The sequence below is a fragment of the Bombus affinis genome, chromosome 18, assembly GCF_024516045.1.
Source record: "Bombus affinis isolate iyBomAffi1 chromosome 18, iyBomAffi1.2, whole genome shotgun sequence".
Taxonomy (NCBI): Eukaryota; Metazoa; Arthropoda; class Insecta; order Hymenoptera; family Apidae; genus Bombus; species Bombus affinis.
Genome location: NC_066361.1, coordinates 4,947,091 through 4,973,943, shown reverse-complemented (window position 1 = coordinate 4,973,943; position 26,853 = coordinate 4,947,091). Strand labels below are relative to the sequence as shown.

Here is a 26,853-nt window from a genome sequence, read left to right as displayed (position 1 = left end):
ATAGATCTTTTTGTTCTTATATTAGTTTACTAAAAGCAGAAGTACATAAAAATATTAGGTTGGCAACTATGTGATTGCCGAGTTTGTCACTAGCTGGTAATGAAGGTTGGAAATGAGTTAGGGTTAGAAGTCATGTGGCAAATTTCATATAATTGAGAGATTTTAAACATGCACAAGTTTCTTCTTTTCTGCTACGTTCTACGTACTGAGGTTAAATTGAGGTTAGGCAAATAAGTGATTGCGTGATAAGCGACACTTAGTTGCCAACCCAATAGTTCAATTGAACCTGATTAGAAAACCATTCAGGATCACGAGATTTATTTTTGCTATAAATATCATGTACCTACTATATCGATATTGTATTGGAATTATATTAAACATATGAAAATCCTCCCAAACCTAAATGCGTGTTTCCAATTCTTAATACCGTAAACTGTAAAACTATAAGTATATAGAACCATGGAATGAGAAACCAGTGAGAAAATTATCAACAACAGTAATAATCGAGAATAATGGGAACAATCAAATGAAACCAAACAGAAGCTTCGTTTAATCCAGCATCGCTTATTCGATATCGTTCAACATCGAAAGATTAAATTAATTAAAATTAGGGAATCGTTCTCTCTCTCTCTCCCTCCCTCTCTTTCTTTCCCCCTGCAGACAAATAAAAGGAGGAAGAGATTGGGAAGGAAGATAAGGATGCTGAACGAGCGATTTTAAAATGTGTTTGAGGGGCAACTATGAGGTTTGATGGTGAGAAACAGATTGCAGGGTAAGGAGAACGTCTCGTTTTCGGTTTAATTTGACGTTTAAAAGAGGATGAAACGAAGTTAGGCTTTTTTCCCAGTATTTGATTTGGAAATTGTAAAGCTTTTGGATATTTCCGTTAAAATCATTTGCAAGCTGCGTAAGCTCCACTTCACGTCCCAAATGTACTTTAGAATATTATTGGGTATTTATTGATATATGAAATGTATAATATTAATTATATGTAATATCGATGGAATATTTGTGAAAGTTTATTTACTCTATTTCATATTAAAAAGGTAATTTTCAAATGGAATTTATTCGATTCATATGGATTATTATTGGGCAACTAAGTGATTGCAGATTTTGTCATTAGGTGATATTGACAAAATCCGCAATCACGTAATTGCCAACCCAATAACTTTTAGCAAAATGTTGTTACGGATATGCATATATTACTTTAATTACTCAACAATTTCTATGGATTTCTAATGTTTGTGCGTTTATATTTGAATGAATATATTCATGATCGATAGATATAGTTACACTCAACATATATGCGTTGTTCAAACTACAACATATGATTAGAACATGTAACATGTAATTTATAATATAAAGGAGTGGAAAGAGTTCACGGACGAACATAATACAAAATTCAATTCGCACATTTTGTACGTATGTTTTACAATATCCAGGCGATATTAAGTGGAATATAGAAGGCGAATTAAAAAGCAGGAAATATGAAAAAGAATTTTCATAATAATTCCTATAAACCATATGGAAATAAATTCCGTTTGAAAATTGCCTTCTTAACATGACATGGCGTAAATAAACTTTCACAAGTATTCCATCGATATTGCGTATAATTAATATTATATATATATATATATTATATATCGATAAATACATCGTCAATATTAATAATATCAGATTGCAATTTAGTTTGCAATCGATAAAATTTACCTGTACAGCTTCAAGCAATTTCTTTTCATCATATTTTGAAACATTATATGATATCATTGAACTCGTGTAATCCATTCCAAATGCCTGCAGAGTTAGAAACATTAAAAAAGCACCATTGTTGTAACAGCAACATTGTTGACCAGCAATTTTCCTGAGAATTTATCTCATGTCACTGGATATTACTCCGTAATTGGATGTGCAACTAAAACAATATATATAAACTTTAATAAATTCTATTTGTTATTCAACTTTCAATATTTCTTTTTCCTATGATAAACAGTGTAATGGTACACAATAACTTTTGCAAATATACTTACTTCCTGAGTTTTCCTTTTGAACAGCATACTATACTGTAGTAGTCGGGTTTGTTTTTCTGCCAGTAACTATTGTTTCTAACATGTGGTCTCTTAGTCGTCTGGAAAACCTGAAGGATGCATCATTATAATAAGCAGGTGTTTTAGAAATTTGAGAAGTGCCAGGTGCAATGCTGCATTGTTTGGAATCCACAGTTATCCATTCTCTAGCTACTTGCAGTAGAAATTTGTTGTATCTTGTTTTGTTTTCTGGCAGATAGGTACAGTACATTTTATATGCATCGAACGAGGTGCAGTTTATCAGAAGAAATGCTAATTTTCTGGATCACTTTAATGTTCTTTGCAAAGTACTGTTGTTATATGTACTGCTAAATACTGATCTAAAAAATGTGCATTCGATTAAACATCAACACAAACTGGAGAAATTTCTCTTGCAAGCAACTCACCAGTCAGCAATTGCGAGATTCTATGGTGGCTCGGGGTTGGCTGTTGCACAAGAGGCGATGAAGTGGCGTTGCTCGCGACAAACAATGTACCCTGTGAGCCGCGTCGTTTAATAAAAATCGCTTGAACGGCACGAATTCCTCGACGACACAAAGACACTCGACGAGAAGTCGTGGAGAACCGGTTACGCAAATGTAACCGAGAAACTGTGCAATCAGCAGCTACGCGCCAATTCCCTTCGTCGCGTTTCTCCGCCAAACGACCTGTTAACGCACGAGCAATGTTATAAAAATACAAAACAGGCGAAGAAAACGAAGGAATATGAGAATAATGGAATAATAGTTTTATCGAGCGAATGAAGAATGTTTGGAAATAGAAGAACACTTGTTTGAAAGAAAAAATATGTACAGTAGAACCCTATTTACTGTGAGAGTCAAAAACGAGTACACAACACCTCGAATGCATACAAAAACAATAACAGCAATACAAATAATGAAATCAAAGGAAATTTTTGGATAATGCAACAGTCACTTTTCTGGTGTTCGTCTTCTTGTAATTCAAAGGGGAACATAAATATTAATAATAGCAATACAAATAATGAAATTAAATATGAGTTGATTTATGGATTCTGAATTTTCTTAGCCACTAAATCACTTTTTAGTAGATTTAATCCCATAAAATTACATTTCTTTTGTGCCTCCTACAATCTTTACTCTTTTTAAGCTATTAAGTACCTTAGAATACTCAGACATATCATCATTGCTATTATTTATATTCACGTTTCAATTCATTATTGAAAGCATACTTAACATTAACATCATCTGAAGAAGACGTCCACTGAAGAAGATTCATCACATTAAAAGAGTTCTATAGCGTCGACGTTATCAGGATCATATGATTCTGGTATTGTATGGAGAAGGAGTTTCTTCTGAATCTCTGGTAATATAATAAAAATGGTGACCTCGATCTTTCCAGTATCACATTTAAGACATATAACAGCAGTATAACAGCTAATCCTCTTAATTGTTCCTGAAGCTTTATCTTCGTTGACTGTTAACAAACATTCTTGCAGAGGATTAAGTTCTTCAGACGTGAGAAGTGTCCAAATAGTGGAACGATCAGATAATCGAGCTTCTACTCTGCATATGTATGCTACATAAATAAAAAATTAATTGAAAAGACCCAAAGTAAGAATATAAATTAATAGTAAAAGATATAAGTATTATGAAAATGTTTGTGAGGTGTATACTCACTTGTTGGCTCTCACTGTGTGCAAACTTATCAAAGAATTCATGTAATTAGAATTGATACAATAGGAATGCTGCTCTATCTTCTCCACTACTTACAATTCACGTGATAGAAGTATAGGTTCAGATAATTAGATTCACCCATCAGAAGTTCGGTCCTATTAGGTAACGTTACAGCTTCAATGAAATCTTGTTTGAGTAAATTGATCGGGCTTGCTGGAATGAAAGATAAAAATACAATATACATATAGTTTGTACCATTTCATTTATTATTGGGTTGTCATTAGGTGATATTGACAAAATGCGCAATCACCTAGTTGCCAACCCAATACTTTACAAGTAAAGTACCTTCGTTTGATATTTCATTCTTCCATTTAACGTTTCACGAATAAAATCTGTCCTAGTCGCCATAATCGGAGAAAGAAACGGCATAAGATTAAATTTGCAAACACAAGAAGCAAATGAAAGTTTGAAAGATTTTCGCGTAAGTAGCTGATTCACGAACGAGTCGTCCGAGCGAATAGGAAATTCGGCTAATTCTCGAAGCCGCGACAACGTGGATGGGGAAGAAAACAGAATAGCAAAAAGGCTGACCTATTTGGCGACCGAGTAGAATAGCAGAAGGGGAGGAGAGACGCGAGTAGAATGGCGAGAAAAAGGGCAAACCTTGTGTACCGAATACGCGGCTGCCTTTTGTTGTCTGGTCCTGGCCACCGGCGTAATTAAAATTCTACAGGCTCCACCCGGAAGTTTGGACCATTTCCAAAATTCTGGAACCACGTTACGACCGGATCGATGCCGCCGGCGAATCTAACCATCGAAACAACAACGTAGAGAGTGTTCCAATGTGAGAAAACAGTAACAGCATGGCCATCTCTGAGCTGGGTCTCAGCGACACCCCCTCCATGGCAGCCAAACCAATAGTATATAAATCTTCCTAAAATCAGCTCTCGACATTCTCTGTTCTAACACTCTGAACCATCACTCTATTGGATTCGTACAATGAATTTTACTATTATATCTAAGGTTCGATTCCTTACCTTATTTGTGAAACGCAACTGCGACGCAAGAAGATCACCGGTGATCTGTCAATTTCGTGATTTCTTATGTCTCCTACGTGACAACTGGAACGTCTGTGCTATACTTTCGTAGAAATCAATACCATCAAAGTAAAAAGATATTTATATACCATCTGCATTTATTATAACACTTACATGCTAATTAATTAGAGCGAAATATATCTTGCACGATTCGGTGCAATACTTTCATACGACCGCACTAATTTGCCACTATAAAAGTGAAATGTAGAGTCTGTGATAAAATAAGGTTATGCGGCCATAATTTCTGCAGCCACTGTATCTGAATATATTGACGTTGTTATCAAGTACGTCGAAACGTCAAATCGTCCGAATATGCGTCGTGCACTGGTTTTATTGTACTGTAAAATTGGAAACTCTTGTTAAGAATTGTGAATTTTAATCGCCGAAATAAATGTATAGCAACACTTACATTACACTTAGAATTGATATCAAAATAGTTTCAGATTTATTTAATATGTGATTTACAAAATATTCGTAAATACGCATTGCACGCGTCTCAGCACTCTCTTTGTCCCGCCATCTTTTTCATCGCCTTGCGTATGCAACAGTTGCATTCTTCTGTTTTACCATGCGCTGCGCACGCACATACTGCACACGCTCATATTCATATATGTATGTCACTACTACGCGGCTAATCTGGTGCACATAAAATTACACATATCTCAATAACTTTATTCCTGATAATTTATCGAGTTGGCAGAAAAATTGGGGTTTCATCGTGTTAAGAAACAGTTTTAAATAGCTCATTTGTCACAAAGTTTACAGAAATAGCGATTTTATTGGCAATTAAGAAACATTAGGTGGTAATGACAAAATCTGCAATCTTGCCAACACAATATAAGAATAGTATCCTGTGTTGAAAAGATAGTTGGTTCTTATAGACTGAATCTATCGAAAATCGATTTTCATCTTATGTCCCTTTCCTGTGTGTAGGTGTCTGAAAAACTTATCCTGATATTGATTTAATGTAACGCTTACAGTCAATGTAAACTAGGTGCGTTACTTGCAAGGACTAGTTCGCCTGAGATCAGCTAGAAAGTTGTAGGTGTCGCAACACCGCGTTTCCTTTAAACGAACAGAAGAGAACCGCTTACGAAACTTATTTCAATATTTAGTCGAACTGGCCAATTTCTGGGAATCCTCTATCTCGAGATATCTTAAGTAAAGCACTTTACCAATTGCAAGCAAACCTACGCTATAAATTTTCTTTTTCCTCTTAAAATCATATTGTTATATGCACCTGACAATCAGAACCTTTTAAGAATTTTTACATCTAGGGACGACTAAATTACGAAACTTGTAGGAAAGAATTGCGAATAAAAGTAATATAAAAAAATATACAACGCAAGTGGAAAAATTGGTGTTTGCAGAGAAAAAGTTGCTCTATGTTTATATGTAAGTGTAAAACGTCGAATAAAGATTCTTCTTTTATAACCTTGTTTTCAGAACAATTCAATTCAACGTGTTTCACATATTTTGCTTATCTCTTATCTTTCTTATCGAAACTTTGTACGTGTAAAATCCTTATAAGATATTTTCGAGGTATTCAAATATCCTTCCGAGGCATTCAAATATCCTTCCGAGGCATTCAAATATCCTTCCGAGGTATTCAAAATATTCAAAGATCTCACATCCTGTCTTGCTACAAACTGCAACAGTCGCTCGCTTCAAACAGCTTTATCGCAATATTTTCAGAAGTGTTCAGTCATCTTACATCGTTTTGATGGATAAAGTAAAAATTGACATATTGCAATATGTTGCACGAACGAGCTATGAATACGCCAGTCATTTTATAATAAATAATAAAACAATAAGTAAGAAAAAGAAAACAGCAAACATAATATAAAATTATTGGGTTGGCAACTAAGTGATTGCGGATTTTATCATTGCCACCTAGTGACAAAATCCGCAATCACTTAGTTGTCAATCCAATACTTATTTATTACTTGTCTTTGACTCTACTTTCATATCATTTACTATATTTTATTATCACGTAACCTGTAAGATACGATAGCTTGTCAAACAATGAACGCAGTGTGTATTTCTCGAACGTAAATAAGAAGCCATCGAGCGCGGCGGTAGCATTTTGTTTACAGTTTCAGACGAAAGGTTGTCGTCTCACGGACGATAGTTAAACAGAACATTGTTTTAGAAACGAAAATAAGTAGAAAATGTAAACTAAGGTATTTTCGTTCGAAATTTCGTTTTAAAGAGAATTAAGTTTAAAAATATGTCGAGTATACGTGCACTTGACTAGCTTATAGTCGAATAAAGGCCGATACTGTGCTAATAAGGCGAGATAAATAAAAAATGTAGAATATTTTTTCATCGTATGCCTCGTTTTTCCTAAAATAATGTCTGAAATTGGAGTCGACGCTCCATCTACGAGCTCAACGAACACGTTCAGCCAGCAGTTAGGTGAGTGCACAGTGCACGTGTACTCGATAAATTTCCAAACTCGATTTTCTCCAGAATAAAACCTCATAAACGAACAAATTTTACTCTTTCTTTTCTCCGCTCGCCTTTCATCACTCATCCTCGTACATTGTACGTAATGTAGAAAGTAGACAGTAATTTATCTCAACTTCTCGCGGAACGAACAGTTCACGTAATAATTGTTCGCTCATTCTTTCTATTAGGTTGTGCTGAAAGTTTCTTCCGTTTTAGAAATTAATAATAGAAATTAATAATAGAAATTAATAATAGAAATTAATAATAGAAAGAAAATAATAGATGCACGACATTTTTTGTTTTGATGCAAACGAAACGTGTCCTACGGCAGCTAGAGGACGATCGAAGATAAAGACCACAACATTTGATAGATTAGGTTTCATGTTTGTATCAACATAGCCAGATAAAGCACCTGCGTACGGATAACGAAAGAGATTTTTGTGACAAGCTAATAGATAGGTATAATTTTTCACTCATGCAGTAGGAATTTACGTTCAGATGAATAGATTCGTCAGGAATTTTTTCATCGTGTGTTTAGTCAATTAATAAAATTAATAAATTCACAAGTTACAAGTTCATCGTAGTTGACCTTCGAGTTATCAATCGTGTTATATATTGCTTTGTAAGCCGGTGTTCGATAAACTACGGCGAGGTATTCACGCAACAACCATCATGGCGGATTAAAATAAGTTACGAGTCATAGACCTCTCTTAGAATTTGATAATTTTTCGACAAGCTACTGTGTTGGCAACTAAATGATTGCAGATTTTGCTGTTACCACCTAATGACAAAATCTGCGATCACTTAGTTACCAACCGAATATAATAGAAATTATGCTAATAATAATTCAAAATTTCGTTTCATTGCATTCCATCTTTCAAGAGGTTTCCTTGAGTTCACTTAATCGAGCACTATTTCAAATTTCATTGCAATAAATAAAATTCTAGAAGATGACGATTTAAATTAAAAGTAAAAATAAATTTCTCGTAATATCCAGTTATATATATTTATTATCTGCTTTTTGAAATATTCACGCATATTTTTATTCATTTACGAACCTTTCTGCAGAGTGTAGCTTTCCATCGTATGAAAGATAGGTAAGAAATAAAATTTTACAGTTGCCAATCCTTTCCTTCAGGGCAACGTCGAATTGTTCGACATGCGTCAAATTCTACAACGTTTCGAGCAAATATTCGCGATATGTACATCACGCAACGGAAGGATATACATACGATACACGAAACGTGAAACATTTGGGAACGCGGGAAAATTTACTCATCGCCTCCGGGGAACTATGCACCGAAAATTGTACGGACCATTTGCTGCGATTCATATCCCACGGCATGGAGAATTCGCCAAGTGAATTATAAAAGCGAACCACGAATTGTGAAGAAACAGCCAGCGAATTTAATTGAACGTTGACGATGTATTATTCCGTGGTCGTAGCATAGAAATTTTCCTCTCCTAACTTTTAGTTTCAATTAAATTGAATGCCAACCCGCTGGTCATTCGTTGATTGCTCTAGCGACGAATTGTTTCACCTGTACCTATTCCCTCAACTCGTTTTTTCTCTTCTAGTTTTGTTGAAATAGACGAAAACATAGTGGTTCATTAGTTGAAATAAATGCAAACAGATATAATGACAGCAAAAGTATTAACACACTGTTGTATTTGAGGTGATATTGGGTGTAGTGGATTAAATAATTACTCAGTATTTAGGCCAACAATATATTTATTAACAAATGTCATTTTTTGATCGCGCCGTGTATCGCTGTCGGTTTCACTAGTCAATCTCACTGCGCGGTTACACTTCGACCTTATTGCTTCCTCGTCCGAACTAAAACTGTCAATCGGATTCAATTCTTTTCTTTTTGTCGTCCCTCAATATCCATCCCCACTATCCACGCGTTTGTTAGGCGTCCGCCACCGTTGCCATGCACACCTTCTTCTCGAATATTCGGAGATAGGACCGTTGGGATATTGATGGCTCATTAGGCACTTTGCTTCGGCGATATACATTGTTGCCGAGTGCTGTCATATATTTATTGTAGCATTTTGCATACTAATTGATTAGATCGTAAGAGATTGAATTTACCTCGAGGTTTGCTATTATTTATGCCACTTTCTTGCGACAAATGAAAATTGGTTTTCATTGACTGGTTATATCATTAACATTCGCCCCCCTCCCTCCCCAAAAGAAAAAAAGAAGAAGGAAAGAAAAGGACAAACGACCAATTCTCATTTGTCGCAAGAAGGTGACATAAATAATGGCAAACCTCAAGCTAAATACAATCTCTTACGATCTAATCAATTAGTATGTAAATGCTATAATAAATACAACAGTGTGTTAATACTTTTACTCCCGCGATACTTTTAATATACGATATATATATTATTAAGTACATAGCTATACACAAGTCAACGAAAACTTTGAAGAAGTGCGACGTATCTCTTTCGAAGTTTAACAAAATTTGACTCCAATAGAAAACTCTTTGTTATCACATAACCTAAAACGCAAAGATCTGTCTTCCATAAAAAATTCTATTGGGCAACTAAGTGATTGTCATTATGTGGTAATGACGAAACCCGCAATTACTTAATTGACAACCCGATATATTTGCTCGCTGAAAGCAGAACCGAACTCTGGATCAAAAGGAAGAGAAACGATTCGTGGAGTACTCAAAGTTAGCGGCTGCGGTAATCTTCGTACATTTAATTGGACGTTGGTGAAAGCGGTTGGTGGAGATAGGTTCTTGTGGCAAAGTGCTGAGTTCGCGAGCTAAGACCCGTGTTCTGCTCGCGAGACCGTCGCCAGCCATTTTGTGCCGTTGAAACTTGTATCCGGGCCGTGTCTAGCCTCGAAAGGAATCGAAGCCACCGGATAACAGCCTTTTAGAAGAGATTGCCTCTCCTCTTCTCCCACTACAGCCGTGAATCTTTGTCTTGGCACGGGAAAAGTAGGTTCCTCAAAAACGCCAGCCGTTGCTCCTTTTGCGTTCTTTTCACTGAACCTCTTATCCTTTGTTTTCTGCTTATCGATACAGTTTTCGAATGTTTCTCTTGGAAATGGGAAACTTGAGCTGCCGGATGCACGACGCGTTGCTAGTTCTCGCATGAAATTTGTTTTCATATTCTAATTTTTCAAATGGGATGGTATACTGTTGATGTTGATGTTTGATTTGAAGAGGAAGAGAAGTTTGTTTAAAAAATAGGTTAATGAGGTTAGGTGAGAAAGATAGATAGGATAGGTAAGTGGATAAACGTAGGAAGAAGTTTAAAATCATATTTTATAGGTAAATATGAAGATAGAGGAAAAGTGTCTGGTCATAAAATATCGTTTGGCTCCTTGTTAGGGGCAAGTTGAAAGGCCAAATCGCCTGGAGGAATTTGTGACGAGAATTGCACGAGCCTTCTGTAACACACTGCCGGACTAATCAAGTCCTGCAAACTGTACACATATGGCAGAATGCTTGATGAACACGAGGTCATCAGACACTAAATTCAAATTCTGGCTGAAATTCAAGTTTCCAAATATAAGTTTAAATTTCTAAATACAAATTCAAATGTTCAGACTCAAGTTCGAGTTCTCAAATTTAAATGTAAATTCATATAATAAATTGATCTACAAACCCAAGTCTCGAAATTGAGATTTGTCATTTTTAGATACAAATTCCAGTTTTCACTTGCAAATTCAGATCTTCGAATTTAAATATGAATCTTCGTAACAAATTCGAATCCGAATGAAATTGAAATCCAAATTTGTTCATATTTTCTTCGAATTCAATTTTAACTTTCCACGTTCTTTTATCTTCGAAACAAAACGCAAACTACTAAAAGGAATTCATCAATGTACCAGCTGAGTATTAAATTAATAGTTTCATAAACTACGTAATCACGAAGGAACAGAGGAATTATATTCGACCAGTTTGCAGCTATCATCAAAACAGCCAGAAATACGTAATAACCGAGCGTCGTATATTCGAGGTTCGTTAAAGCAAGTTTTTATCACACGTAATATGCAACGGGCTAACTTCGCCGAACTAATCGGCCGGGGCAAGTTTTCTCGGCTCCTTTACAGCCGGAAGTTCGATACCTGGGGGCCGGCAACTCGTAATTTCATTTTCGCCTGCAACGCCTCAACTTCGTATCGCATTACGCTACCGGTGAATTCTCGACTTGGAAAATCAGACGGCCGGAAAATTACGCTCCTACTGTCCGGTTGCTAATTTTTCATGGCCGATCGCAGTCGAGAATCGAGATGTCGCCTCTGCCGTAACGAATCACCTCGATTCCACCACGAGTAATGAAACGTAATAGAGTCTGTCACGGTTCGAGAAGAATAGGGATAATGAAATATAGTGCAGATACACGATTGATAAAACAGTCCACGATTTTTATTACAAGTTATTTTCTTACACGATAGTCATTAAGACGATACGGATGATACGAATTTTTATGCATATTCATATTTATTGTAACTATAGTTAGAAAAACAGAATTTCGGTAGAAAAATTGTTTTAGCTGTCGAGTATTATAGAAGGCACTATACTTTGAATATTTGATATATTGTCTCATATCCCGTGCATCCTGTGCAATTTTCCACTTTCAGATTTCCTGTAAATGTATCAAAATCTGCTCGTAACTATAAAATTATACTAAAATTATTTCTTAAGTACGAGATACTATGCAACAAAATCTGATTATATCCAATTGCATTTTTCGTTTTTGTGTAATAAAATATTCTGTTATGCTGTATCAGGTTGGCAACTAGGTTAGTCAGGGTTAGGTTGGGGTTAGGTTACTTAGTTACCAACTAAATATAGTTATGAAGGAAGAATGAAATAACTTTTCATTCTTTTTCTTTTTTCGAAGAAATACAATCTGTTCCTTTTGCGGAAGAAGAAAGAACAAATTGTTTAACGTACAAAGATGTGCAATACAAAATACTAAAATTGAATGCTACTGAGTGGTTTTATAGTTATGAAATGTATAATGGTTCCTGTAGTTTGATAGATATATATATATACTATTGTAATATATTGATATTGTAAATATATAAATAATATTGTAGCGTTTTTTTGTAGTAATATGTTTCTTGGAATTGTGGAATTTTAAAGATGCCGAGAAAAGAACAGGCGAAGAAACCAGCATGTGATATGATTTGTAGGAAAGAAACGAGATACGAGGGCGCGTACCAGTACGTATTTTGTGACACTGATTGATGATATTGCTGCACGTATTTAACCATGGTGACGTTGTGAGAGACAAAGACACAGGGCATCTTACAATGAGACATTTTATAGTTATATAATAATAATGACAATGTAATACGTGTTAGTATGTCTGTAGGAATTAGGTTAGAAACGTGATTCGTAGACTCACTATAGGTTTCATTGAAAATACCATCGAGTAATTAGTAATTTTTTAGTAATTAAAAATGTATAACATGTGCTTTATACAGTAGAAAAATATTTTAATGTATATTACATATTTTACACTAATCATGAGTTAAAGAACGTAATATGCAACAATAATTATTAATATTTTTTAATAATATCTTTTCTGCTATTTCTGCGACTAACATGTAGTTTAATGCATTTGTCCTATGGAACGTAGTTTCCCCATACTTTTTTCTATGAAACGTAGCTTTGCATCTTTTTGATAATTTTGTATACTTCTTTGCTACCTTAGTTTTATACCAATTTACACGCTTCCTATATTTCATCACATCGATTAATATTCATCAATTTTGTTATGAATATTCAGTCGAAGAGATTAACCAGATTTGAAGCAAGTTCGAGACAGGGAAATCGCTCATCAAATTTCATTCGAAAATTATAATATCCATTTGTCTGATATTTTTATTCATTAACTATTTTTACTCAACCGATATATATTTTATTATTCTACCACTAACGCTATCGTATTTAATTTTGCTATTTTCTTCCGTTTGGAAGGTATTTATAAAAATACTGCTGGTACTTGAAGAATCGATTAAAAGCGAAAGATACAATCGAGCAAATTCTATTTTAAAATTCAAATTTATAAATTTCAAATGTAATCCCGAAGAGGATGGAAAAAATTCTAATTTCGAAATCAAACTGCCGGAGAAGAGCAAGGACTCTTGAGAAAGAATTCTCGTCGGTTGTTCCGGCGCGAGTTATCATTCCCCCCGAACAACGCGCACATTCTCTACCGATAATAGAATGGAGGAACGGAGAAGGGAGCGACCCGGGGTTGATATATCTGGACGGTGATTCTGTCCGCGGTGGGTCGTGCTCGGAAAGCTCGAGAAGATCATTGAATTTTGAAGTGAAGCCACTTGAACGGTGACGCAGATGGGATTCGATTTCGAGAGGAAGAAGAACCGAGGAAAGAGGAGGATAGTGCTTTGCTACTGTTCCAATATACTCTTCGTCCTCCGATCTTCTCAGTTTCATTAAATACGGCCCGTTTATTACTATAACCGCAAATCTTGCGTCGCGGTTTGACAAAAGCCGGCCAATCCACGAGAAATTCGCGATAAGCGAAGAGAAACGATAAAGAAGAGAACATTATTGTTGAGGTGAATTGTTATACGTGTTGAGAACTGTGGATCTTAGTCGCCGAAATAAATGTATAGGAACACTTACATTACATGTAGAAATGATATTAAAATAGTTTCAGATTTATTTAATATGTGATTTACAAGATGTTCGTAGATACACATTGCGCGCATCTCAGCACTCTTTTTCTCTCGCCATCTTTTTCATCACCATGCGCACGTACTCCTACACACACTCATATTCATATATGTGTATCATTACTACGCGGTTAATATCGTGTAGCACACAAAATTACACATATCTCAATAATACGGTTCATTAAACAGACGAGTGATAAAATTGTAATAGTTAATGTATATTAAAATCACTTTAAATACAAGTACAGAGATAGTGTCTGCCGGTCGTAATCGTCGCTCGCTCAATGCTACTGTTCAACTCTACGCTCGCTATTCGACTGTGTGTCTCGCTATAATGACTGTACTAGAGAGCACGATCGTGTATTTGTATCGACCGGTAGTATTACAAAAAGTCCTGTAACTCCAGTTGACGATTAGAAATAACAGCGATAATGTTTTGTCCGGAGTTTGTTTACCTTTAGACCTAGCAAACCAAAATAACGTTGACACTGCAAGGCACAGCAATACGAGTCTCTGCTGATTCGCATCTTCCGTTGATTCACGTACCGCTATATTGTTATCGCTGGGCGTGAAGCATGCCTGGAATAGAATGTAATCGTAAAAATTTACGGTGCCCCGTGAGAAAACGCCGGGAATCTTCCGCATCTGTCTGTAACTGGAAGTATTGGAATATGCATGAGGAGATACATTGGAACAGGATTCCAGTTGCATATTATTCATTTCGCACGCAGCCTGAGTTCGATAGGTGAATGCAAAAGTGACGCGATGAAAAATTGAAAACTCGCGTGGGAGAACAACGTTCAATATACTTTTCATATAACTTTTATTAATAATATGCGATACTGAACATGGTGAGGTGATTTTGGTGTAGGACGTGTAGGGTGCCAAAGAAATACTCGGCGGTGTTTAACAGTATATTTATTAACAATTCTCGCTTTCCACTCTTTACGTGTACAACTCTCGATTCCAACTGACTATTCTCACTTCTCTGTTACAACCCAACTGTTTTCTTGATCCGATTCGTTTCTTTTTGTCGCCCCTCAACATCCCCACTACGCACGCGTTTTTTAGGCGTTCGCGACCGTTGCTATGTACGCTTTCTCCCAAATATTCGACTGAAGGACCGTAGGAATATCGATGGCTCATTAGGCCTGTCAGCATTTACGCTTCGGTGATATGCTTTGTACCGACGAAACTTTTGGAAAGTTTTGTTGTTGAGTGCCGCTACAATAGAGGAATGATTCTCGAATAGCGAAATAGAAATATATTGAATTCTTCGTAATTGAGATATTTCAATGAAAAATTTCAGTCTGAATATTAATTACGGACGGCTTTACGAGTTATAATTATAATTTCAATTACGAGGCTCGATGTAACCGAAGATAAAGAATTAGAGAAATTATGAGTTGTGACAGTTGGAAATTAACGTAAAATATGATCTGAATTTTGAATGACAGTAAATTGGTTTTTCATATGGACGTTTGTATTTCGCTCCTACTATTTAAAATTTCATTTTCTAATTATCTAATTAAGACGATAAAAAGGAATTTGAAATGCAAATTCTCTGATGTGCGATCTCATCGTAACTAATCTTGACTCTGAAACAGCATGGTCGATCACTATCATCAAAATCAATCACTGCGTGCTAATACGTATTATGTCTATCCATTTATTACATTTTTTGCTATATTACATATATTACATCACTTCCGCATAAATGTCACTTTAATTTCAAGCCTTGTACAATATACGACGTAACATTAAGCGTTGTGCATTTTCCGTTTACTAGCGCGTTTCAGCGATTACGAAACAGGACTGTTCCTTGATAAACAATTAAATCCGACACTTGGTTCCCACACTGCCATTACCATGGAATGCTCGCGGAATTTTTTCCCGACGATTTTTCTCTTCAAATATAGAAGAAATATATGGAAACGTTGGATTGCGCACTACTTTTGTACCGCTTCGTAGCGCGGCGTAACGTTGAAAAGTAAAATCATGTCAGCGGCGTAGCGAGAAAGAAAGATATGGTAGTGCAACAAGCGGTAAGGTAGGTGGTCGCGTAATATTTTTCTTGTTCCTCGATTTGTTCACCTGCCTGGCTCACGGGAGCTTTACCTATGCAAATGAAACCCGACTCTTGCCTCCGTTCACCAACCGCGCACGATGCCCAGCATCTGCTGCCGTATTAATTCAAATGAAAGATCGTGCGGGCACGCAGCCCGTCGCCAATCGGTTTTTTCTTGGGTTACCACCAGAGTATCGAGTAACGTTACCGAAGTAAACAGACCACCGATCGCTCGACGGATTATCGCGTATCTCCAGGGGACGACACACTCTCCGCTGCAACGATGGTTGATGGCTCTTGTGTCAAACTTTTTCGTTTAGTTTTCAAAATCCGATCGATAAGATGACGCATTCTATTTTCTCTTCTTTTTACTGAATTTACTGAAAGGTAAAGGTAGTTTTAGTTATTAACGTGTTATCGAGTGATATATTCGGCTTTTTATTAGTGCTTTATTCACTGGTTATATTTGTGTATACGTAAGAGTATTTGTTTAGATCGCAGGGTTAGGTAGAGAACAGACAGATTTTACTGGAAATGAAGTTTGAGAAGAAAATGGAGAAAATTGGAAAATAGGAGATGCAGGGTAAAGGATATACTGTCTATCCGACGATTCATCTTTTTCATGACTTTTCCTAAGATCGTGAAATTATATTACTTTTTATAAAATCAGATAATTCGATAAAGAAGAAATCCATGATAACATAAATGTCTAGTTAACATAAATACATAAATCAAGCAATGACGAATATACACGTCGACTGCAGTGTAAATGCTCTTATTATAAATTTTACGATAAAAGTGAAACGGAACGAGGAAAGATTACATTTTTATTCGATAAAAAATTAACGATTCAACGAAAAAAAGGTATCGTTATTAAAAGCTCAAAAATTGCCAAAAAATAATAAAGTAAAGTACACAAAATAATTTGGGGAATTATGCATTGGGGAAAATAATATTTTATTTATACTCAATTTATTAAAAAACAGTAATGAAACCTTTTCTTCCTAAACTTTCTTTTTTATAAAATACACAATTTTACTGAAAGTATACAAAAAATGTACCACTAAATGTCATTCGTATTACTTTTTACTAAAATTTTGAGATTTTATAGTAAATGGTAACTTTTTATTTTACATGACAAGTACACGCGTTCATACAGCAAAGTTATTAACGAAAATCAGATAAAATTAAATAGTATGCCAAGCTGCAAAAAATATCTCTGAACAAATCATTGTCAAACGGTTCGATCGAGAAAAAGGACGGGTGTTCCACAAATCGAAACCGGTGACCCATTCCGATTACGAAAATCGATTACGAATCGCGGTTGCTTGCCTTATACGTATCGCAACGGCTAATTAACGCAAAATTCCCCCGTGAACCACGATTTTCGTCTGGCTTCCAGACACTCGAAAAAGGAAATATCGTTTTCGTGAGTATCTTTTTCCCAGACGCTTCGCTCGTGTAATCGCGTGGAAACCAATTAACCCCGTTAAGGTTCTCGCGTCGAGGAATTCACGCGGCCGATACTTATCCACGCAAATGCAATTTTATTAACCTCGGTCTTAGCGGATCGCTTGCGTCAACGAGTCTGAGCCTGACGTTTGATGAAACTCGGAAACGATCGGATTCGTGAGAGAAAATAATTTTCAAATAAAAACAGGAACGTAGAACCAGCAGCAATAATTTAGATCTATTAATAAATAAGAAATAAGCCCAAAACCATAGGATTTACAAATTCAGCGCTACTCGTATTTCTTGTAAAACCTGGCACAGCGTAATTCGATATCTGGCAGACGGTAAACTCCTTGTTATCTTTAAAAAAACGCTACCACACGCTAGCACAGAAACCATAAAAAAGATGAATCATTCTCACGAGAACTCCTCAAACAAGTCTGTCAGCCTCGATATTGTCCGCCATTTATCAACTTAAGGCTCGATGTATAGTCAGTGGAGGAAATAAAATAAGGTTAGAAAATTGTTCAGATGTTAAAGTTAATAAGCATCTGTACCCATCCAAGGACTGTTCTTTTGTTCGTAATATATTTAACAAAATTTCCTACGCTCTAAAAATACGTGATCATTTGCTATTCTTTATATAGAAATTTAAATTATTGAAATTTAAATGGTGGAAGTTTTCGTCATACAGAAATTTCACATTTTTTCCACATATAAAAATAAGAATGACTGAAGTCTGATAGGTCCCACTTTACCAGTTACGAGTGAAACCATCGTCCAACGTTTATATGGAAATTTCACAACGATTTATCGGAATTATATTTCAATGCAGAAATAAATCTTTAAACGCGTGCATGAGACAGCACGATGAAATCTCTATCGAAATTAAAGAAGCATGAAGATGTAAAAATGTGCACGTCATTTTACTTATTGTGGCGTTCATGCTAATTAATTAAAGCCAAGTACATTAAACGTCGTACCATCCGACAGTGCTTTCATGCAACAAAGCTTTGATATTATGAAAATTAGACGTAGAAGCAAATAAAAAGACGGTTCTTTGTAAAATAATACTTCTTGTAGCCACTGTATAACCGTGACATCCAACATATTATTCTACCATATTGCTGTCTTATACTACACAATGCTTTATAACCTCTTTATAACCTCATTATATATCTCTCTGAAAGCGTATACGCTCGTTGGTCCAGGAAGAGGATATCACAGGGATGTCTGGACTAGGTCAGATGAACTAGGTCGAACAAACAGAATCGTCGAGCTTAACAATTCGATTATTGCGAAGCCCGCGGCGTGTAACGTTCGCAGGTCATCCGCCTCCAGCTGGCGAAATAGAGTGGATCCACCGGTGTTGTCCAACACCTACACGCGTCAGCCTGGTTCGCAAGACTTTCGTGAAGGTGAAACTGCGATGAAGAAGGCCGAAAGAAGAAGAGGGGCGGCACCTTGCTGCCGTGTGTGTATGTGTATGTGTGTGTGTATGTGCGTGATGGCAGCGCTGGCTTTCGCGTTCTCTACATGCTGGAACGATTTAGTCGAGCCTAGACGACAGTCACGATCGGCAGTTTCGTTTTACGTTATACTTGGCCCACGTCTTTCATGCGTTCTTCTACCTTTCTGTGCAGATCGGTTGCATAAAACTTGAGAACGATCCAACGACGAGATTTTAAGTACGAAGTCCAACGAATTCGTGACTGTAATCCGTTCTTAGGTCTAAAGGTTAATTTAACGCATAAATATATTGACAGGAAAGTACTTAATATTCTAGTAAATGCTATAAGCACTAGGACATTTGATAATAATAGTAAAGTTATAATTTAATATAGATGTTTGTAAAGTCTCGTCAAAACCGATTTTTCGAACGATATTTCAAACATTACACGTCTGTGCAAATCGCAATGGAGAAATTTTAATATGGCGAGGATGTTGATTTTCCGATTGTTGGAAGTTTCAAGGTAATTCGGTTGGTTTTACGTTGATCGAGTATTGTTGTTTGGATATCGTGTTCCTGGATATCCTGTATGGGATAGCCGGAGATTCGAGTGTGATAAAAGATATGATGGTGATAAGCGCGTTGAAGCATGTCGCGAACGCGGCGACCAACGCTGTTCACTCGGCGACGAATAGCACCAGCGTTGGACACGGCCACGCCAATTCTGGTACGTTTTAATTATATTTAGTCTACTCGTATTTCATCCTACGTATCTCTACTGTATTCTAATATTATATTTAAACAATTTCTTAATGCCATGTTTCTTTATAAATTCAGAAAGTATCTTCTACATTGAAAGGTTAAAAATTTTAGCAATAAAGAGGGAAACAGGGATTGGACAAAATGTATGTATATACATGTATATATACATATATGACACATACGAGGTGTCTAAATTATTTTGTCCAACCTTCGTACTTTATGTTAGGTTATCCGAACAGTTTCTTTCGTTTTATAAGGAAATAATAGACGCACAATGTTCTTTGTTTCATACTAGTTTATTGAATTATGCACGAACATAATAATAGAAATAGAACGAAATGAATTATACCTAATTCAATAAAATAATATAAAACAGAAATTGTTGTTCATTTATTATCATCTTATGAAACGAAAGAAACTTTTCGGACAACCTAATACATAGACGAGCTTAATTTTAAGACTCTAAACCGTAAATATCATTATAAATGATATTGCCAATTTTTCAATTCTGTGGTGTTTATTTCAAGATTAATTATTCTTTTTACCGGATAATAAATTCATAATTAGATATTGTATCGACAACATTAAATTTCAAAGAATTTAATTTCAACAATTTTTTTTTTTTTTTTAAGAATAATTATTAGATTAAAGATTAATTATTCTTTTTACCGGATAATAAATTCATAATTAGATATTGTATCGACAACATTAAATTTCAAAGAATTTAATTTCAACAATTTTTTTTTTTAAGAATAGTAAATTCATAATTATTAAATATATTGCTAATGTTCAAATTCCGAATAATTAATTTTAAGGGAATTTGTTCATCGAATTAGAAATGAAGATATTCAGTTTCAATGTGAAAAATTACTTTCGATTTTATTTGAGTTTACGCAAGATAAATGTCGTAACTGTAAGAAAGCAGTTTTTCGATAATACAATTAAACGTTTAAGATTTATCAGATCTTACAGTATCGATTTGGCACCAAACACGATAGCGAGCCATGATAATCGCTTATCTCAAACGTTCGGGAAAAGCCAAACGCGTTTATCGCGAGTGCCAGAAAACCGATTTAATTTCCTTCGGTTTATTAATCGCGACAACGTCGTTTAATTAGCCGTGTAAATCAGGCGATCGATTCCTATAATTCTAAACGTTTTTTCCTTATAAATCTCATTTTCGCTTCTCAACGTCAGAAATATTCCGCTTTGCAGTGGAATGAGCATTGCCAGAACAATAATTTTAATAATTTCCTATAACATGTAGAATTGAATATCGGTGTAAATGAGTGATAATGTGTTAATAATGGCGATAAAACAGCACGGCATTTAACGCGTTGATATTATTATCAAAATTCTATTCAAAATACTAACGTTATTGTTAAAGATAATTAGTTCGTCAAAGTGCACGCGATATCGCTATAACACGCGAAATCACGATACAACACGTGGTCTGTATCGCGCATAACGGTTCAACGCGCACAAGCTTGTAATCCTGCTATTAAAAATGTAAAGCTACGAAATTGCGTAGCGTCACAATTACGAAATTCCAACGATTTCGCGTTGCTCGCCTTTAACGAGCCTTAAAAATATATACTTGCCAAATTGAAAGCCACGTTGCATTGCTCGTTTATATGCGGCCTTGTAAATGTTATTTGTCAAATTACAATCATATTTGCATCGCTGGTGGTGAAATTTGCATATAAACGTTGCATGATGACTTAATCACCATATAATCGTTAAATCACTGTAATAACAAATCCAAGTAATAAATCATTCTAATAACAAATTTATCTTCGAGTATAAGACTCGAAGGTTTGCCGGCTCGAATTTTCACGCTTAACGCTGTTGTACGCCATATTGTCCGAGGTATCGTTTCACTGCGTTTTTAAATTCTAACTACAAAGCTGGCGAAACGTCGGAAAGAAATTACTTTTAGACGCACAACAGCGTTGCACGCAAGTGTGAAATTTATCCTCGGCGATATCCTAAAATCGATATGAATCGTAATCTTCAAAAATTTCTGTAGGTTACGTAAAATTGAATCGATCGAGGGTTATAGGAAAGATCGACCAGATGCTCAACGGTTTCTTCGTCGCGTTTTTTCGCCGTTCTTCGGTTTATCTCGGTCGAAAGCATCCACGCGCCTCGTTCGATTGTATTCATATTGGAATATCGGTTACGCAAAACACGAAAGGTCACACAGACACCATGAGACTCGCATGAGAGCACACAACTTTCTTGTTTTCGACGCCTGCAGAACGGACACGTGATATCGCGATCGATAGAAACGACCGAATACAGATACGTATATCGAATTCGAATTCGATTCCAATCATTGAGTAATTATTGAATTTTATGTAACGCGCACGAGCGATTGTAGTCGAGAAATAAGCGAAGAGAGGGATCGTATGGAAAGGTCAAAACACGGTAGATTGTGCAATTGGTAGAAAACGTGGATTCTTCGGTAATTTTCTGTATTGTTCGACGCAGTTTTTTTCAGATGGCAGATTTGATTTCGTGTGGATGTTTCCTGTGATTGGTTCTCGCTGAATATAAAATATACAAAGTTTCATTCGAATACCTTTCGTAATTCGACGCTGTTGCGGATCATTTCAGTTTAATCGCGTTCCTTTATCGTTCGAAAATTTCTTAAACTTGATGAGAATATTACAAATTAATCGTCTGTATGATTTTTCTTTTCGATTCGTCAGAGACGTTAACGGTCCTGCTTCCTGTTGAAACGAGAGAGAAATTTTAATTGAAATTCTAATCTATCGTTCGTTGAAACTAAAGTTTTGAAAGATAGCTGCGATGCATACAAACGCCATTACGACTAAAACAAACTGTTTATGCGACCGCTACGATAATTTCCACGGCACGAAGCAACTACAACCCAACACATTAGCGTCACGATACCGTGCGCTCTTACGAGAACGGAATCGCAACTTTCTTGCCACGCCTAATGTCAAGAGCGCCATTCTGTCCCGTACTCTTCATTTTAATGCATCCACCATTCTCTATATCCAACATACTAACGCGTAGTTACTTCCAAAGGAACGAGAGTCAAACGGTAATTAATTCTCGTAACGAGCTTCGAACTCGATTAATTTCAAACCACTAATTATTACGAATTAATTACGATTTATGACGATAGGCGGTTGGAAGAGAAATTGTAATTGAAATATGAAATTTCGTTGAAAATACGATCGACTGTGTACGTGTTGCGTACGTGTGATTATACAGTTGTTCAAACTAATAAATTACGAAACGTTGGAATTTTTTACTTTAAAGTATATATGTTACGAAAAAAATTGTATGTTTCACAGGAAAACCTATCACGTATTAATATTTTTCTACTACTCGCTGTACCTATGATGTTTACATTTTCGTTAAAATTGATTTTCCTCAAAGCAGCGCTTGTTAATTTTTAGATATATTAAAACCAAACAGTTCCCGGAATTTATTTCATCGTTCATTACCACGTTCCTTTAAGCGCTTCCAATCGACTGGCTCGCCGTAATAAAAACACGAAGCATCGCTCTGCTATGCGTTTTCATCATTACCAATTTTCGTTTTCTCTGTTTACGCGTTTTATACGATCCGTATACCGTGTGCTCGAGGCGGTTGAATTTAACCGGAACTGGAGGAACGTGCGCAGTTTTTTTGTACGCAAAGTGCATACGGTATTTCTGTTTACGGACACGTGTAATATCGTGGTTCGGGTATCAAATAATCCTGTTTAATCGTGGAAAACGATGGGCGAGCTGAGTGAGCTTTAACGTTTATTCGGATAACCACAGGATGTTTAACTGAAATAAAAAGAAGAAAGGAAATACGAGCAAACAGCGAAGAGTGAAATAACAATGTAACGGTTAATAATATAACTGTGCGAAAGAGAAGGTGTTTTAATTAAATTAAGGCTGACATGTATCGTATGGTAAACGCTGGTAGATAATTTTTAGGGTTAGAAGTTTCATTCGCTTAGTGATCTTGACAGAGTACCAACTTTGGAATGTATTTAAGATATAATTAGTCGTGTGGCAAATATCATATAATTGAGAGTTTTGAAATATCCACAAGTTAGATTCTGGTTCGTTGTCGACAAAGTTTTTAAGTTTCTTCCTTTCTGCTGCTTTCTACGTATTGAGGTTAGGTTGAGGTTAGGTGATCTGCAAATAAGCGATATCGGATTTTGTCACTAGGTGGTATTAGTTGCCAACCTAATACTTCTTAAAAGCTTCCAAAATGTACTTAATATCGTCTCCATTTTCCGCCAATGTTCCACGTAGCCGACATTTAAGAACAATATCTGCGTATCGACATAGCCAACGAAAAGAAGCCAACTTTCTAAAATTCCGTAGATCGAAATGATTAAACTTTCCAGGTTTTTAACCGTGTAAGATATGAAAGTGGTAGAAGGACAAGTCTAGAGCGAAGAAAAGCGAGTAAAAAAAGTGAAAGTCGTGCCGCGAGAAGAAGAGCCGCTCGTTTCGAACGAAACACCCGAGATATATCGTTCGTTACCAATTGCGATGAACGTTTCCGCGTAGACGATTACAAAATCACCGAAACCAGACACGATTTATAGAAACACGGCATTAAACGCTTAGAAAACGATGGAAGGCGTGTAGCGAATGCCACAGTCAATAATTGTCTGTCACGGCATAATTGTTGCGCCGCCAATTTGTTTCCATCATCAGCGATACAACTGCCGACTATTATGTAAGCACACTTATTTCTAACAGGATAATCAAAATGTCTGCGGTCTGGAAGCGAGAAAAGAAAAAAAAACACTCTTTGCTGTGCAGAATATATTTTTTAAAATCGAGGGCCTTGCGACTAAGACGACTGTTAAATTTTTTAGCAATGGCATATAGCTTCCAGAACGTTGTACTTTAAGAAGTTGGTAATTAACCTAACCTCAACCTAACCCCAATCAAAATGTCTGCTGTCTGACAGGGAGAAAAAGGTATGCGTAGTAAAGAAAGAAAACGACCCTTTGCTATGCAAAATCTATTTTTTAAAATCGAGAGGCTTGCAACTAAGACGACTGTTAAATTTTTTGGCAATTGTATATAGCTTCCAGAACGTTGTATCAAATGACAGGTTATTAATTAATCAAGCAATAAATACATTTAAACTGTACGGTATCCTGTTTCATATACAAATACGTTGCTATTGGGAATAATTGATAAAATGAATTAGCCAGAAAATCATTCGCGAAAGGAGTTGAGATTTCGTTAGAAAATAAAGTCCTAAATAAAAGATAAATCAGATTTGTCTAAACGATACAAGAAAAGAAAAACACATCTTCATTCGCGAAAAAGAAGAAGAAAAAAGGGATCAATAGGTTGTGTTTTCAGAGAAAACGATCGCCATTTTGTACATTTCCGTCCGCGATTCATTGAAATTCGTCGGATGGTCGACGACGCATGGACAAGCGGAAGCTCGTCCGACCTCCAGTATATTGTCGCGTTCGATTCGTGAATTTTCGTACACGAAGGGCAAATAATGAGCGTGCGTAGCCTTGCGAATATCGTTTGCAACGCAAGGTCGCGCGATTGCCTCGTTATCTATCTGCAAAAAGCGTCAGGTGTTCGACGTCTGGCAAACAGTTTATTGTTCCTTTATTACGTACGCGTGTTTGGGTCACCGCGTCGCGTCCCTGCATCTCTGTAAGTTCGTTAGCGTTCGAACCGTTACTCTAAGCAACTTGCTTAGTTTCCAACCAACAATAGTTTAGAACGTTCGTTTTGTCAAATTGAACGAATTGTATATTCGCGCGAAACCTTCCTTCCATTCCTTATACTTAACCTAACCTCAACCTAACCCCAATCGCTGTCACAGAGTTCGTATCACCGTTTTGTTCTTCTATCTTTTTTCCTTTTTATTCGCTTAAGGTTGTAATGCTTTGTTAACTTAAAAGAAAAAAGAATTCTTTCCACGGAATCAGATTCGTAAATTTGTCGACATGATATTAGTGGCAGGACGTAGCGTATTGCGAACCCTTAAATTATATTTTATACTCGTTGCCACGGGTAACGGGGTTTGAAGAACAAATGTTTATGGAAATTCATATTTTTCTAAACGCAAGTGAAAATGTAGAACCTAAGCATAAATTCGTCTGGCGCATGAAATTTTGTAACGAGTGCTACGCTTTCGATGTTTCATACATTTTTGCATATTACGTACCTTTAAATTTCCCACAGCTGCATTAACATTCGCGGTCTATGTTATTATGTAAGACAGCTAGCAGCAGAAATAGTTGCACGTATTTCTATATATAAAACAGGTGTGAAACGCGGCTCGTAATACGTTTCACAGTGCCACTTCCTCTTTCGCGCGTTTGTGTACAGCAGGCGAGCGAGTTTTGGGACGCTGGTGTCGCGTCGTCGCGTCGTTCGACGACTTCGCGGCCGAGAGGAAGGAGGATCCTTCTTCTCGGCTTTTCACCGATTCCTTGTAGAAAGTTTGTCGATGGGAGGCGCGCCAGCCTTGAAAATCGCTGCTGCCATCGTCCGGGTGATCGACTCGATGCCAAAAAAGGTGTCACGGACGTGATATGTGGCGAATTTAGAATTTCAAAGGCGCTAACATTTTACGTAATATTTTAGGAAAAAGCAAAGCTTGTAAAAATGTATTCCTTTTCCTCTGCCTTTTTTAGCTATCCTGTTTCATAAAACTGAACAACTTTAATCGCTTTCGTAGATCTTACGACCACATTTTCACAGATTCGTGGAATTTTTCACTTCGACGAAACTCTTTTTATCTTTCGTTTTGCTCGGTAGAGTTTCGTTTTGTTCAGACTGAACCGAGTATTGCGCGAGCTTTGCTCAGGATGATAATTGTCAAATATAATATTTTCCAAAAGGACGTAAACAATTTTATGAAATTCGCAGTTCTCGGAGCTTCGTTTCCGTAGATTTTCTTTTACATTTTCCAAGTTTCCCGTGACGTGATGTAGAAACGTTAAACGATTATCCTCATGCACCTCCTCTGACAAAGAACGTTCTCCAGCAGAAATAGGTTAATCGCTCGGGGCACAAAGGTACGCTCTTCGCGAGAAATTACAGGTCTGACAGAAATCTGATATGTAACGTATGTCAATAGACTCAACCGTTCTTTCCCCATCTTCCAAAGAAACCGAGATAAAAAGCGAACCACAACTGT

General features: G+C 36.3%; 3 long non-coding RNA genes across 21 annotated transcripts in view; 2 read left to right on the top strand and 1 right to left on the bottom strand.

Annotated features, from left to right (window-relative positions):
* LOC126926445 (uncharacterized) overlaps positions 1–14,036 on the bottom strand; it is a 42,266-nt gene extending 28,230 nt beyond the window's left edge. For 6 of the 19 annotated variants that reach the window (XR_007714576.1, XR_007714573.1, XR_007714572.1 and 3 more), the window contains exons 1-6: positions 4,930–5,057; positions 4,756–4,858; positions 4,382–4,652; positions 3,279–3,931; positions 2,471–2,731; positions 2,028–2,404 (exon numbers count right to left, since the gene is read on the bottom strand). This is a non-coding gene — a long non-coding RNA (uncharacterized LOC126926445). Of the gene's footprint in view, positions 1–2,027; positions 2,405–2,470; positions 2,732–3,278; positions 3,932–4,063; positions 4,116–4,381; positions 4,689–4,755; positions 4,859–4,929; positions 5,371–14,021 lie in introns of those variants that run through there. The other 13 variants (XR_007714568.1, XR_007714574.1, XR_007714567.1 and 10 more) reach the window with 13 other exon arrangements.
* On the top strand, positions 1,008–5,046 carry LOC126926478 (uncharacterized). Its single transcript, XR_007714646.1, has 2 exons — positions 1,008–1,123; positions 4,003–5,046. It is a non-coding gene; the product is annotated as an uncharacterized LOC126926478 (long non-coding RNA).
* LOC126926484 (uncharacterized) lies at positions 9,035–12,783 on the top strand. The gene is made up of 2 exons (XR_007714652.1): positions 9,035–12,261; positions 12,351–12,783. It is a non-coding gene; the product is annotated as an uncharacterized LOC126926484 (long non-coding RNA).
* Positions 14,037–26,853: the final 12,817 nt, after the last annotated feature.